Raw genomic sequence first — 6,157 nt, forward strand, 5'->3', positions numbered from 1 at the left:
AGGTTCCTTTCTGATCTGATGGCTGATTATGAGTCTTATGTGTCTGGGACTCTATGATTGATAATTAGGATTCTTTGATCATGAGTTCCATATATTTTGGGTATCGGGATCAAAATTTTGAATTTCAAATTTTGAATTTGAAATTTGAACTCTTTGATCAGGGTTTCATATCGATGGTCTCTGATGCCTAATTGCCCATCGAATTTGGACTCAATATTTATGAGAGATTTAATTAGTGATTTGATCGCTAATTAACTCAATTTGATTGAGTAATTATTTTTAGATCAAGTCCAATTGAATTAGATTCAGTTTGGATTGACCCGAAGGTTAAGTGTTGATCTAATCGCTAAGGTGGCTTAGTCCCTGATTTGATTAGGGGTTAGATTTAGTTAATTCCTTATTTGATTAAGATTTTATTAAGTCTAATTAAGTCTAATTGTGTTGGGTTTAATCTGGTCTAATTGTGCTTAACCAATTTTAATTAGGTTGGCTCAATTTGAATCAAACCACCTTGTTTTAAATTCTCTGCACCACCCAACTTCCTGGCGCCCATTTGAATTCACGAGAAGAAATTTTCTCGTGAATTTTCTCCCACGCAAAGCTCTCTCACACCCATGTTTCTGTGCACCAATTATTTGGATTAACGTGGTTTGTTACCCATCCAAATTCAAAGGGGTTTTGAATTTGAATGGATAACCAAATAACCATGCGCCAGCTTATCCTCTTTTATGCGTCCCATATTCCACACAAGAAATGGTTTCTCGTGAAAGTCCCCATGCATAAAAAAAAAAGACCACGCCATCTCTTCTTTCTCGCACAAATGGATGAGGATAAGATTTGTTGACACCTGAATTCAAATTTGATTTGAATTTAAGTGAGCAACCACCTCTTCTTATCCACTCACACGCTTTCAACATCTCTTGTGATGTTTTATAAAATGAGAAAGGGTGGGGGCATGGGAAATGAAAGAAAAAAGAGAAAAAGGGGCGTGGGGAGGTTCTGGAAAAATTTTGAAGTGTTCAAAATTTACCGAGAGGAGAGAAAAAGGAGAGAGAAGTGGACGCAGGGTTTTTGGTGTGTACCCTAGGGTTTCTACCTAAGATTCGGGAAGTGAGATTGGTGTGCCACGAGTGTCGTGAGTCCATCAAATTTCAGAGAGAGATCCATCAGCCTCTCAACCAACTATGCAGACGATCCAGAGCGTTCGAGGAGTCGGCACACATCGATCGAAGGAGTTCGATCAACATCAGCCATCAAAAAGGTGAAATCACGAACTAGCATTCGTGAGGAACCGATCAGACGGGAGCTTCGTGTGGATGATCCACAGAGGCCAGACACTAGTGTGGCTGCGATGTGAAGATCAGAGCCCCCTGACGGTGATCAGATTGCAGTGATCGACTATCCGCAAAAGGTGATGTGTTCTTAACACAGTACAGTAAAAAGTTTATTGTTTCAAATTGAAATTTCAAATTTAAATGCATAATGTTGTATCATATTTAGATCCTAGTGTAGGATTAATTAGTATTAATTAATGAGATTAATTAATAATTTTACTGTAAAATTATAATTTTGAAGAAATTTTAAAATTATCATTTTTTTCCTGCACTGAATTTTCACTTCACTATGGTGTCGGTCCTGTATACTTCATCACATGTCTTTTTGCTAGTTCATATCTTCGACTTGAGTGATAAATTATCCCCCAACACATGCCCCCTACTTTCGAGTTCGATGTGGATGAAAGTAGTACATGAGCTCCGATCCATCGAAGACATGCTTCTCATTGTCATTGAAACGGCACCTGTAGCCCTTGGGTGGAATGAAAGGTTACATCAGTAGATAATCATGACCACGAAAAGCGGAGCAGTTGGTGGAATTCGAAAAGATGGCATGCTTTATTTTCGATATAAATCATTAATGAGCCGACTATCACCTCCTACTGACTAATGGAGATATGCCAAGTGTCGATTATCGAATGGCTAGGCAGGATTTGGTATCTAGGCCATTCCATCCTTCTGTGCTTATAAAAGGGGGTCATATACCTTGCCTTCTCTTTCTTATGCTTTCAGATTTTTTTGAGCTTTCCTCTTCTCTAGCTGGCTTCTCTGCTTTCTCCAAGCACCCTGAGAGTCCTTTCAATCATTTTTCTCTATCTTCTTAAGTCATTAACGGCTCTCTTTTGATCCACCATCTCCACCTCCTATGCAATCGCAGGTTGGTTTTCTTCTCCTCTCTTGATTTTTTTTGTTTCTCAAGTCCAACCACATTTTCTTTCTTTTTTTGCATCCTTTTTTTTTCGTTCCTCATGTCCTTCAATTTTTGATTTTGAGAGTCTCAGCAAAAGTTGGTCTTCTGAATCATCCTCTTTTTTAGAGGAAGTTCCTACTGGTTCGGATGGAAGGCATGATATTATACCATCCTTTGCTCCTGACACAATTGGATCCAAATTAGGCCCAGAGGACTTGAGTCTCATCCGTGCCCACTTTGGGATCCCTCTTTCATTTGAACTAGAATCTTCTAGTCCTCGTGGTAGGATCAGTAGTTTCCCTCCTGATAGGATCAGCCTGTATAAAGAGTTTTTAAGGCCGGACTTAAGTTATCCATTCATCCCTTTGTTATCAAGTTTTTTCGTTTCTTTGATATCTTTCTTTGTTCTGTCATTTCTAACTCCTTTCATTTCATCATCGGCTTTATTATTCTTTGTTTCAAGGTCGAAGTCCATCTTTCCTCTCTCTTTTCCAATCCTTCTATATCATAAAGAGGCATATCGGTGACTGATGGTACATCTCTCCTCTAAGGAAGATCTCTATCTTGATCAGGAGGGCTCCTTCGGTCCATGATTGGAAGGATCAATTTTTTTTATTTCGAAGTAAAAAATCATGGAAGGCTCCTTCATACCTAGAGGCAACTTTGTCTACTTCATTACCTTTACTGATGATATGTCTAGGTACGGATATGTGTTTCTAATAAAACACAAGTCTGAAGCCTTTGAAAAGTTCAAAGAATTCAGACATGAGGTAGAAAAACAAACAGGAAAGCCCATTAAGGTTCTTCGATCAGATCGAGGAGGTGAGTACCTTAGTCGAAAATTCTTAGACTATCTTAAGGACAATGGCATAGTCTCACAATGAACTCCACCTGGAACACCTCAACTCAACGGGGTTTCAGAACGGAGAAATCGGACCCTATTAGATATGGTCCGTTCCATGATGAGCTTCACGGACCTCCCTGATTTTCTTTGGGGACATTGTCTCATGATAGCAATTTATGTATTGAATAGGGTTCCCTCTAAAATCGTTCCTACCACACCGTATGAGATATGGCATGGTAAGAAGCCAAGTCTGAATCATCTCAGAATTTGGGGTTGTCCGACTCATGTCAAGAGATAGCAGACGGACAAGTTAGAGTTCAGGTCTTTTAGAGCTCGATTCATAGGATATCCTAAAGAGTCATTAGGATACTATTTTTATATTTCGGAAGATCACAATGTGATTGTGAGTCGAAATACTATTTTTCTTGAAAAATAGTTTATTCAAGATGGTGGCATCGGAAGAATAATTAAGCTCAAGGAGAATGTCTCCCAAGAGCAACGAGCTAAAGAACCTGAGGAACCCAATCAATTAGAACCAGTCCTAACACAACCTCTTCCACCTCGTAGATCGACTAGGGTTTTTCGTCCTCCTGAAAGGTACCTAGGTACCATACAAGAGGATGTAGAGAAAATATTCCTCACGAAAAATGGGGTTCATGGTGATGATCCCAAGACCTATGACAAGGCGATATCAGATATCGATTCCGAGAAATGGTTAGAGGCAATGAGATCAGAAATTGACTCGATGCACTCAAACCAAGTCTGGACCTTGGTAGATCCACCTAAAGGTATTGTACCTATTGGGTGTAAATGGATCTTCAAGAGAAAGATAGGTGCAGATGGAAATGTGGAGATATTCAAGGCTAGGCTCGTAGCGAAAGATTATAGTCAGCGCGAAGGCATTGACTATCAGGATATCTTCTCGCCCGTAGCCATGCTAAAATCCATCCGCACATTGCTTGCTGTTGCAGTCTATTTCGATTATGAAATATGGCAGATGGACGTGAAAACGGTGTTCTTAAATGGATATCTTGAGGAAGATATCTATATGGAACAGCCGCTTGGTTTCACATCCAGTGATAATGATCACAAGGTCTGCAAACTGCAAAGATCCATTTATGGACTTAAGCAAGCATCTCAGAGTTGGAATACTCATTTCAATGATGTGATCAAAACGTTTGGTTTCATCAAGAACGAAGAGGAACCTTGTGTGTTCAAAAAAGTCAGTGGGAGCGCAGTTGTCTTCCTCGTACTGTACGTGGATGACATCCTCCTAATTAGGAATGACATTCCCATGTTGACCTCAGTCAAGGTATGGTTGTCTAAGGAGTTCTCTATGAAAGATCTAGGAGAGGCATCCTTTATACTGGGTATTAAGGTCTATAGAGATAGACCAAATAGAATGCTAGGACTTTTACAGAAGATATACATAGAGGAGGAGCTAAAGAGGTTTAGCATGGAAAACTCCAAAAGAGGTTTATTGCCTTTTAGACATGGCATTCATCTCTCCAAGAAGATGTGCCCTAGCACACCTGAGGAGATTGAACGCATGAGCAAGATCCCTTATGCTTTGACAATAAGGAGCCTCATGTATGCCATGCTATGTACACTACCTGATATAGCCCATGCTGTGAGTGTCACAAGCAGATATCAGTCAAATCCAGGCGAAGAGCACTGGACTTCTGTGAAATGTATCCTTAAGTACTTGAGAAAGACTAAGGATATGTTTCTAGTCTTTGGGAATGGAGAACTCCAGATTCAGGGATTTACAGACTCAGACTTTATGTCTGATATAGATGATCGAAAGTCGACATCTGGGAGTCTGTTCATTTGCAATGATGGTGCAGTCAGCTGAAAGAGTTCCAAGCAGACTGTGATTACAGATTCCACTATGGAGGTAGAGTATATTGCTACATCGAAAGCTGCAAAGGAGGCATTCTGGTACAAAAAGTTTGCCACAGAGCTTGGAGTGATGTCATCGGATGCCATACCTCTTTACTGCGACAATAATGGCACCATAGCCCTAGCTAAAAAGCCAAGGTCTCACCAGAAGTCCAAGCACATCGAGCGGCGATTCCATCTGATCCGTGATTACCTTAAAAAAGGTTATGTCGAGGTCAAGAGAGTCGACTCTACAGACAATGTGGCAGACCCGCTGACTAAGCCATTGGACCAACAGAAGATCGAAGCCCACCTTGAGAAGATTGGACTTAGATATGTAGCCAATTGGCATTAGGTCAAGTGGGAGTTTGTTAGATGTGTGCCCTAGATGTCAGATCGGCTGACACATTCCTGTACAAATCTAAGGATAAAATTATAATTTTGACTATAAATAAATAAAAGGGTATTCTTCTATCACAATGTACATTGTGTCTGTGATACATCCTTTGAGTTAGTGAGAATGTTAATTCATATTTTCAAGAGTTAAAAATTTAAGGCATGAATTTACATAACTAACTCATAAACTGCTCCTGACCATAGGATCATCACGAGGATAGTGATCGATCCGGAAGGTTGGTGTACAATCGCTTTCTTAGGGTAGATGAGTCTTGAGTCTACGGTGTGGAGACATCGGAGCGAGAGTACAGGTATTCGTTGAGAACGAGAGTACTGAGCGTGACCATCTCGAGCAGTCATAAGAAAGTCTACCTTCTCGTCGATGACTAGCTCGATGCTGCGGTTGTGTGTCTAGTTCTTTGACCTGAGGTGCATCGACGGTTCATCTTGAGTGTGTTATAGTTTGACTACACCATAACTCGGTCTCCTAGCCATTCGGAACCCTGAGGTGTATGTTGGCTGTAGCATATCCATTGTAGGAACCAGATCGCACCAAGATGGGATCTATCAACCTCGATAGATGTGAGGAGTAGTCCTATGATGATCGAAAGATCGAGTCCATAAGCCCATGGCCATGGCAGAGTGAAATAATGGAAAAGAGTTTTCCATTGGAATTTCACATCGGACTCGGATCGATCGATTGATTCATATGACTGATGTTGGGTTTGACGAGTTCACCTTAACCCTAATTCAGTCAGGACTCATGATAGAGAAACTCAATCACACAGATAG

This window comes from Elaeis guineensis, chromosome 11, assembly GCF_000442705.2.
Source record: "Elaeis guineensis isolate ETL-2024a chromosome 11, EG11, whole genome shotgun sequence".
Taxonomy (NCBI): domain Eukaryota; kingdom Viridiplantae; phylum Streptophyta; class Magnoliopsida; order Arecales; family Arecaceae; genus Elaeis; species Elaeis guineensis.